Source organism: Populus trichocarpa, chromosome 13 (genome assembly GCF_000002775.5).
Source record: "Populus trichocarpa isolate Nisqually-1 chromosome 13, P.trichocarpa_v4.1, whole genome shotgun sequence".
NCBI lineage: Eukaryota > Viridiplantae > Streptophyta > Magnoliopsida > Malpighiales > Salicaceae > Populus > Populus trichocarpa.
The window spans coordinates 11145533-11156285 of NC_037297.2; positions in this window are offsets into that span (position 1 = coordinate 11145533).

Genomic DNA, 10753 nt, shown 5'->3' on the forward strand with positions numbered 1-10753 from the left:
GAAAAACTAAGGGGAAAATGAGCTTTTAAAGAACATAGAACTTCCTTGGGTTTCTATCCTAATAAATTTAGTTTGAATCAAAACCTAGAAAACTGATGGGATTAGAAAACAGCAACACCATAGCAATTATAAGACAAACCAAAAACTAAGCAGCTTACCTTAGGTATGGCGTACTAGGGGTGCTAATACCTTCCCTTTACGCAACCAGTCCCTTGCCTTAGAATCTCTGAAAGACCAGTTAGGTTTCCTAGTGACCATAATACTAGGTGGCGACTCCTTTACACAAAAAGACCCTGAAATCAATCGAGGATCGCCGTGACGCCGCGCTCCGCTCGCGAGGGTGCGACAGGATGGCGACTCCGCTGGGGACCTTAGGACTAAGCTTGGTAATTGTTTTTTTTATTATGCTATGTGTTGTTTTTTTTTTTCTATGAATGATATTTTGTTTCAAAGCTTTAGCATGCATCTTCACATTCTGTCATACTTGGTATAATCATGCATCACTTTATTATTATTATCGTTTTGAGGGCACAGACATTAAACTTTAAGTTAAGTGGGGAACTAGCAGCTTGCCTTATGACTTGAGTCAAGGTTTAAGTTTGTGTAAACCCCAACTCTTTGCTGAGTGTTTAGACTGATAGTGATTGGTACATGTGCCATCCCACTATCTACTGAACCCCCATATTGCCTTTACGAGGGTGATCACTGGGACAGCAAGAGACCCTTTTTTAGAGACCAAGTAGTAAACCTACCCTATGTCTCACGTAAAGGAACTAGAACCTATCCTTAGGGTGTATGATCCATAATATCTTTTGCATCAAAACAAGTTTAACCCCCAAGGCATTTTGAATTGCAGGACTTGTGAACGAAATGGCCACCATTGCTAAATTTTCCATCATAGAATATGGGAAAAATTCTGAACTGTCACAATTGACTGAAGGAGACTGCCTTAGAAGCGATGCTAAGAAACTGTCACCAATCAAGAACCTGAATTGCATTATGAATGAGGTGAAGTTAACGACTCACTTTCAGAATGTGGATAAGGATGCATTTTTTAATAAATACGGATGTTTGATGGAAATTGCAAGGGTAGAAGTTTTAAACCCAGCTGTGCGAGCCATAGTTCATTTTTGGGATCCAGACTACCGTGTTTTTCTTTTGGAAGCATAGACCTATGTCCCACTATGGAGGAATATGGGATGTTGACTGAGTTTCCAAACAATCTATATCGGATTTATTTGCCTTTGAGATCTGACAAGATCATCCCCGAACTGTCAAAACTGCTCAGAATCTCCAACTTGAAAAAGTTTTTGGAAAAGAATGCTACCGGTCTGAAATGGAGGATGCTAGAAATTGAACTAGAGAAGAAGTCAGGATTAGAAAAGGAGAGATTGATTGCCTTGGGCATATTTGGCCTTGTGTTGTTCCCAAGTCAGACGGGTTTAGTGAGTTTGGAGGCCGCTGCTGCTTATGTAGAGTATGAGAATACACAAATCAATCCAGTGGCTGCTATTTTAGCTGAAACCATCTTGACGCTTAATCATTGTAGGAGGACCGGAAAAGGGGCAATGAGATGCTACACGCAGTTGTTGTATATCTGGATGGTTAGCCATATCGAAACAAAAAAACCTGTCTTCAATAATTTTTGGTGGTTCACCCAAAGACCCCTGAAGTTAGTAGAAGAAGAAGAATGAGGAGATCTAGACAACCAAGGTTGGGTTGACAAATTAGAAGGTTTGCCTAATATTGATTATAAGTGGAGAGCCCCATGGGTAACGACAGTGAAAGTCCTAATGAGTTGTGGACAAAGACGTTGGGTACCATTGGTAGGGATTACAGGTTATGTGAGTTATGCTCCTGCCCTGGTGGTAAGGCAACTTGGGGGCATGCAGTTTGTTCCAAGGACTATGGGAATTGCTCAATTCTTTGGTTTGTTCAAAGATCCCATTGCACAAGAAGTTTTGGAGATCATCAAACAAGATTGGAAGCATCTGGTTTTGGTTGAGATAGAAAGTTTAAAGGATTCAAGTGCAAGCGAAGGATATGCAAGATGGAGAGACTTAGCTGCTTTAGCCACGCCTTGTGTAGAGGCCAAATCTCCCCAAACTATAGAAGAGTCTGTTAAGAGGAAAAGGGTCAATAATGAAGAGGAGTTGAGAAGACAAGTGGAAAAACTTCGGATAGAGTTGAGCAAAAGCAGAAAAGACAAGGCAATGTTGGAAGAAATGATGCTAAAAGAAGATAAAAGGAGCATTTCTAGATGAGCAAATACAATCTAGAGATGCGCGAATAACAAAGCTTGAGTTAAAGCTGGGTGAGGAGAAGATTACTAGGGAAAGGAGTGAGAAGGAGCTAAGAGGGATGAGTTTGGATAGGATGCAAAGTTGCTCTGAACTTGAAGCAATAGAGATTGACTTTAACGATTGCCAAGGAAGTGCAGAATATTTCCAAGAAAAATTTGCACAAGTCCAGTTCGAACTGATGGATAGAATTGGGAAGTATGAGGATTTGAACAAGAAATATATGGAGTTGGAAAGCCATTCGATGGGGATTGCAAAAGAAGAAAGTAAAAGGAAAGGTTATGAGGCTATTGAAACAGAATTAGCCATTAAGAAGAATGAGATAAAATTTATGAGGATAAAACTTGACAAGGAACGTGAAAAGGTGAAGTATTTGGACGAGAAGCTAGCAGCAATGGAAAAACACAAGGATCAAATCGACGCCAACAACGCTGCTTTAAACAGAACCAATATGTTGCTCATAGAAAAGATGACCAAGACAGATGAGCAAATGGACGAAGCTGCTGCACATGCTCGGATTATTAGAATCAATGCATGAAATGTGGGAGGGGACATCATTCGCTATCGCCGAAGCCTAGCTGAAACCGATGCCTTTCTAGGGAAGATTGAGAACCGCGGCTTTGCCTTTTTACCTTTGGCTAGAGAGTTTGTGGAGGAAAGGGATTAATATGTTGTATTTCCTTTTTCATTTATAAATGTAATAAACTTATCAAGCATTAATGAAAAGGGCGTTGACCCATCTTCTTATGCAAAATCTGTCTCTTGATGAATATGATTCAAGCAAACGACTTGAAAGGCAGTACTCCTAGCAATGTGACAAGAGAATCTATGTTTCTGTTTATAAGATGGTGGCTATTATTCGTTCACAAGAAGGCTGCATCCATACCCAATATACAAATGCATTCTTATCACAATCATGCATTATATCATGCATTTTCTTATACATCTATACACGCATATGCAGACCTAGAAACATAGGTCCCCTTCTAGAATCCATAACAATTGACTAAGGAAAATGATGAAAGGTCATACCTAGTGCCAAAAAGAGCTTGAAGGAATTTGGAATGATGATGCACACCTAATCGGTTTGCTCGAACAAATGTTTTGAGACAACTTTTTCCCTTTAATGAGATCATGCATTTCAAAAGTTCATCTTGATGTTTTTACACATCACTTTCCGTTTTCATAGTGGATCTTCCAAAACAAACACCTGAACTTTATACTGAGAATGAATGGCCAAACTTTAAAGAATACATAGTAGCTGTAGAAGAGGAAGAATGGGATAAAAATAGGACAACATGAACAAGCTTGGAGACCCGCTAAAAAGGAACTTGAAACCATAAATGTGGGTAATGAAGAAATCAAGAGAGATCTAAAGATAGGGATTTTGATCACTCCTAAAGAAAGAGAAGAGTTGGTTACTTCAAGATTATATAAATGTTTTTGCTTGGTCCTATGAGGATATGTCTGGCTTAAATACGAATATTGTAGTACAAAGGGTACTGCTGGTAGAAGGATGCAAATCGGTTAAGGAAAAGTTGAGAAGAATCCATTCGGATGTCTTGATCAAAGTAAAGGTAGAAATTGAAAAGCAGTGGAACACCGATTTTCTAGAAGTAGTCAAATATCCACAACGGGTGTCCAACATAGTGGTTGTACCAAAAAAGGAAGATAAAATTAGAGTTTGTCTACCACACATAGATATGTTTGACAAATGCAGCATGTATCTCCACATATTCTTTTATGGACGGATTTTCGAGCTACAATCAGATAAAAATGGCGTAAGAGGATAAGAAGAAAACAACATTTGTAACACCATGAGGAACCTTTTGTTACAAGGTCATGCCATTTGGGTCGAAGAATGTTGGGGCCACCTACCAAAGGGCCATGGTAACTCTATTTCACGACATGATGCATAAATAGTGAAGTATACATGGATGACATGATTGCTAAATCTAGGAAGGGAGAGAATCATGTCCAAATATTGAAGGAATTGTTTGAAAGACCAAGGAAGTACAAGTTGAGGCTTAACCATGCAAGGTGTTCATTCGGGGTGAAATCTGGGAAGTTGTTGGGATTTAGGATGAGTGACAAAAGGATAGAAGTGGACCTTGGTTAAGTAAAGGCTATTCAATCTATGCCAACTCCCAAGGATGAGAAGGATGTAAAAAAGTTCTTAGAAAGGTTGAATTACATTGCTCGGTTTATATCCCAATTAACCATGACTTGTGACCCAATCTTTGATTGTTAAGGAAGAAGAATCTCGGAATTTGGAATAAGAGTGTGAAGAAGCTTTTGAGAAAATCAAGCAGTACCTTTTGATGAAGATGTGTTTTCAGTTGAGGAAGGAAAATTAGATTGGTGGACTATGTACTTTGATGGTGCTGTAAATGTATGTGGTAATAGAGCTGATACAATGATAATCTCTCCTAATAAAAAGTAGTATTCGATTTTAGTTAAGTTGCAGTTTGGGTGCAATAACAACATAGGAGTATAAAGCTTGCATTCTTGTTTTAGAGGCGGCATTGGAGTTGAATATTAGAAAGATAGATATGTATGGAGACTCGATTTTGATTAGTGAAAGGAAAATGGCAAATCAAGGATGAGAAGTTGAGACCTTACCAAGAATAACTGTCTAAATTGGCTAGAGAATTTGAGGAAATAAAGTTCACCCATCTAGGAAGGGAAGGAAACCATTTTGCTGACGCTTTGGTCACGTTAGCTTCTATCGCTAGAATTTTGGGCACAAGGTACAGTCGGTACACATTGATATAAGAAATAACCCAACTCATTGTTGCTTAGTTGAGAGAGAAATAGATGGAAACCCTTGGTACTATGATATCAAGAATTTCATCCAAAAACCAGACATATCTCATGGGGGCATCCACAATCAACAAGAAGGCTTTAAGGAGGTTGGCAAGAGATTTCTGTCTTGATGGGGAAACTTTGTGTAAAAAAATCATCTAACGAGATTTTTGTTGAGATGTTTAGAGGCAAAAAGTGGTGAAGTGGTTTATGAAAAAAGATTTGATCTGTCGATATGGTCGACTAGAAAAGATTATACCTAATAAATGCCCAGAACTTTAATGGCAAGATGATAATAGAACTCTATGCTAGATGGAAAATCAAGCATTCCAATTCCTCGCCATATAGGCCAAAAATGAATGGTGCGGTAGAAGTTGCTAACAAGAATGTCAAAAAGATTATTCAGAAGATGATATTCACCTCCAAGGATTGGCATGAGATGTTGCCATTGGCCCTTCACACGTATTGCACCGAAGTCTGAACCTCAATAGGAGCCACCCCGTATATGTTGGTATATGGAATGGAGGCGGTGATGCCTTTAAAAGTTGAAATCCCCTCATTAAGAGTATTGATAGACTCAAAGCTAGAAGAGGTAGAGTGGGTAAAAGTTAGATATGAATAGTTGAATCTGATCAGTGAAAAGAGGATAGCTGCAATCTGTCGTCATCAAAGATGGCCAAACCATATGATAAGAAGGTTTGACCTCGAGGATTCCACAAAGGGGATCTTGTACTGGAGAAAATATAGCCTTTACCATAAGAAGATCAGAGTAAATGGGTGCCAAACAATGAGGGCCCTTACGTGGTAAAGAAAGCATTCTCGGGAGGAGCTTTATTTTTATCTAGAATGGATGGAGAAGATCTAGTTAGACCTGTGAATGCTGACTCTATAAAAAATACTATGCTTCCCGATCAATAATGTAAAGTTTGACCATGAATTTTCTCTGTAAAGAACCTTTTCTTCGTAAAACGCATGATCTCATAGCATTCAAAATCTTTTACTGTTTTTACACATGACTAAGGAGATGACTCCATCAATTCTCAAATTCGAGGGATCCAAACCAAATTTAAACCTGATAGGTATTGCACACCACACTGGGGGCAAGAAGTGCACATAGGGGAACATAGTGAATCAAAGCCCAACCTTAAAGGGATATCATCATAAAAAAACCTCTGAAGCACCTTTATGAGAAATGATTGCATTGAAAGTTTTCATGAACAAAACCAAATTTGTTTTAGTTTTCCTATTAAAAATAATTTCTCAAAAATGAAAAAGGCAATTAAAACATCGACAAAAGTATACTACAAAGCAACGTTCAATGGAGCAAGGAAGGGCCCCATAAGGAACTAGAGATCTCTTCACCAAACATAAGAAGATTAGGAAATATAGCGCGTGGAGCATATTCTGTTTCAAGAGGACGAGTCAGACAAACAAATGGAAACAAGAGCTCAATAAGTCTACAATAGAAAGGGGGACCTATGTTTCCAAAATAGGTAACAAAAAAAAAAACATGCATGCTATATTGTCATAACACTAACCTGGCAGGAGAAGGTGTGACGAAGGCCAAAATAGTTCCAAGTTTTTGGGAAAACCGCTGAGGTCCAAAATCTCAGGTCAACGGAACTACGAAAAAGGATAGGAATTATGAACCAGCACTGCTTTATTTCCTCGAGGTAAGATGTTTTCTTTTGAAGTTTTAGATGGGCAGGTCACCCGATATTGAGACCATTCCTTAGAAAAGCGTGGAGTTTTCTAAAGAATTTTAAGAGGGGCCGGTTACCTAATATGGAAACCGTTTCTTAGAAAAGCGTGGAGTTTTCTAAGAATTTTAAGATGGGCCGGTCACCTGATATTGAGACCGTTTCTTAGAAAAGCGTGGAGTTTTCTAAGAATCTTAAGATGGGCAGGTCACCTGATATTGAGACCATTCCTTAGAAAAGTGTGGAGTTTTCTAAAGAATTTTAAGAGGGGCCGGTTACCTGATATTGAAATCGTTTCTTAGAAAAGCGTGGAGTTTTCTAAGAATTTTAAGATGGGCCGGTTACCTGATATTGACACCGTTTCTTAGAAAAGCGTGGAGTTTTCTAAGAATTTTAAGATGGGTCGGTCACCTGATATTGAGACCGTTTCTTAGAAAAGCGTGGAGTTTTCTAAGAATCTTAAGATGGGCAGGTCACCCGATATTGAGACCATTCCTTAGAAAAGCGTGGAGTTTTCTAAAGAATTTTAAGAGGGGCCGGTTACCTGATATTGACACCGTTTCTTAGAAAAGCGTGGAGTTTTCTAAGAATTTTAAGATGGGCCGGTCACCTGATATTGAGACCGTTTCTTAGAAAAGCGTGGAGTTTTCTAAGAATCTTAAGATGGGCAGGTCACCCGATATTGAGACCATTCCTTAGAAAAGCGTGGAGTTTTCTAAGAATTTTAAGAGGGGCCGGTCACCTGATATTGAGACCGTTTCTTAGAAAAGCGTGGAGTTTTCTAAGAATCTTAAGATGGGCAGGTCACCCGATATTGAGATCATTCCTTAGAAAAGCGTGGAGTTTTCTAAAGAATTTTAAGAGGGGCCGGTTACCTGATATTGAAACCGTTTCTTAGAAAAGCGTGGAGTTTTCTAAGAATTTTAAGATGGGCCGATCACCTATTATTGAAACTGTTTCTTAGAAAAGCGTGGAGTTTTCTAAGAATTTTAAGATGTGCCGGTCACCTATTATTGAGACCATTTCTAAGAAAAGCCTGGAGTTTTCTAAGAATTTTAGGATGAGCAGGTCACCCACTAATTGGACCATTTCAAAAAAAAAACATGGACTTTTACTAGAAATCTTAAATAGGCAGGTCATCTGATAGGGAGACCATTGTTTAGGGAAAGCAGTGAGATTTAGCAGGATCAGATGGTTTATCTTTACAACACTTACTACGCGAAGCGCTTGACAAGTTTTGCTTCGTAAGCATTGTAAAGAGGGGGCAACTGTTGTTACTCAATTTTGGACCCCACGTGCTGGAGACGGTGTATACCTCTTTTGAACAGAGTGTAGGAGTTTAGCTCATATTCGCCAAAAGATTGACAAAAACACAGAAAGAAATATTTTGTTTTTTTTTGAAACCTTGGTTAAGCTGTTTTCTGCTCTTTTTATCCTTCCCCTTTACTACCAAAATCATCAGGTTTTCTTAGGTTGATCAGGAGTCTTCATAATGCTAAATTCGTTCTTTTTTATCTGGTCTTTAAGGTTGAATAAATCCCTCAGAATTTGCACTAAAAAAATAGTTCTGCTGCTGTCGCAATTTTTTGGTTCCAACTTAGGCTCTGATTCTGACTCAGTTTCGTACGATATTTGACCATCCTAGGTATATCCTGTCACTCATTACATATTGAAAAATTGACGTACACCTTTATTAGGTCCTTGGGATCATTGTTCTTAGAGCAGATTCTCATTTAGATTTGGATGCTCACTATTGTCAGATCAAGAACCTTTTTGACCAACTAGATTACTACTAGTTTCTGTTCTGTAAAAAGATTTTATCTCACTTCGACTCCTTCATCAAAGTTGTAGTCCTAGACGCGTAGATGAATTTGAGCTTTTGAATCACTTGATTTCAATATCAGAGGCTCAAGATGTTCCCATTTGAATATCTAACGTGAAGGCAAAGAATTCTGCCTCGAGAAGGATATTGACCCGAGTCTGCACTAAAGAAACTCTATTTTTGGCCTAGTTTTGTGATGTTCGTTCTTAGTTCATACTCTCAGTCATATCAGGATTCTCGGCATTCGTTAGTTTTTGAGTTAGACCCGGAGATTCCTTTTGACCAACTAGATTACTGCCAGTTTCTGTTCTGTAAAAAGATTTTATCTCACTTCGACTTCTTCATTAAAGTTTTAGTCCTAGACGCGTAGATGAATTTGGGTTTTTGAATCACTTGATTTCGATATCAGAAGCTCAAGATATTCCCATTTGAATATCTAACGTGAGGGTAGAAAATTCTGCCGCGGGAAGGATATAGCCCAAGTTCGCGGGGCTGATTCGAAGGATTTTTTTTGGACCAAGGACTGAATCAAAAATTGTTAAAATGAGGGATTGAATTGAAGAAGGATATTGAAAGCTGGAGAGGGGGCTGGATCATCATAAATGACAGGATTGTTTTCCACACCGAATAAGGAAAATGAGACTTTGCAGCTGCACCCTCCATCTGATTTCTTTCCTTTTTTTCGCTGCAAATTCTTGCTGTTTTTCCTTTATCATCATGCCTGAATTTTGGAGCTGCAACCACGTTTTTTCTTGCCTCATTTGAAAGGGAGCAGCTGGCCCTATGGAAGGAAAGAAAATAGCCACACCCTCCTCTAAAACTGGAAAGAAATCAGACGTAAAGCACCAGCACAAAATCAGAATATTGCAGCTTCCTTTTGCGTTTTTTTACTGCAAATCAGTAGGGATTTACGTCCTAGAATTAATGCATTAAATCTTTCCTAAATAGAGATATTCTAGACTATATATAAACCCCTCTAATGACCTAGCAAGGGGCGGCAAAAAAGGAGAGCAAAAAAATAGCAAAAAGAGAGCAGAAAAATAAAAGAAAAACGCAAGAGAGGCAGAGTAAAAAAAAAACGCAGAATAGAGGGAGTTTCTTGTTTGCATTCCAGTGTCACCGTGAGGGAAGAAAAGAAAAAAAACAAGACGGAGAGGGAGCTTTGTTACTAAACCTTGACAGCAACGTTTGCTTGGTTTTATTTCATCCTTTGCAGAAAAGAAAATAGTGAGACCTGCAGGTAAGTCTTAATTTTCTCCTCCTTCGCTGCCTTTAAATCTTTTGTATCTGTTTTGTTTTTTTTTGTTTTTGCACATTCGTTTTCAATTTTAGACTGTACAATACCCGTTTGCTTTGTGTTGTTCCTGCCGTGGTTTTGAGTTTTGGATAGGTGACTATGTTAAGCTTTGGCTAGCCGCTGTTTTTTTATCTCCTGTCTTTCGCTGTTGACAGAATTAAGGAACCGGGGAAGGGGGCTTTTGTTTTCTTCATCAGCAGCTCCCTTTTCTGTTCGTGTCCTTCCATTTTATTGAAATAGTCGGCCAGGTCTTGCTTTGGTTTCATAGTGTATGATATATATATGTGTTATAAAAGCATGTCGTCCCAAGCTTTTCTTTTTTGTATGAAACTAGCATGACAGAATTAAGGAACCGGGGAAGGGGGCTTTTGTTTTCTTCATCAGCAGCTCCCTTTTCTGTTCGTGTCCTTCCATTTTATTGAAATAGCGTTGTTTTGGTTTCTAGTCTATGATATATATGTGTTATGAAAGCATGCCGTCCCAAGCTTCTTTTTTTTTTTTTTTTGTATGAAACTAGCATGGCAATTTACTTTTTTCTCTTGGATTGTTAAAAAGAAAATAGGTCATGAGTCATGGTCTTATGCAGTAGGATTTTGATTTAAAAATTTCAGTTTCAAAACTTCGGCTCCCTCATCCATACGTGCTTAGTCCTTTCCAGTGTACAGAATTTTAAGCTGATTTGGCTTTGAACGATTTTTGTTACGAATTGTTTCAAGTTTCTTGTAATATGAATGATGGCTTGCTACTTTCCATTTTGGTGTATGTCTAATTATGATGTTTGCGTTTTGACAAAAAAATAAAAAAAAATATTTTCTTGTGTGTTGCATAC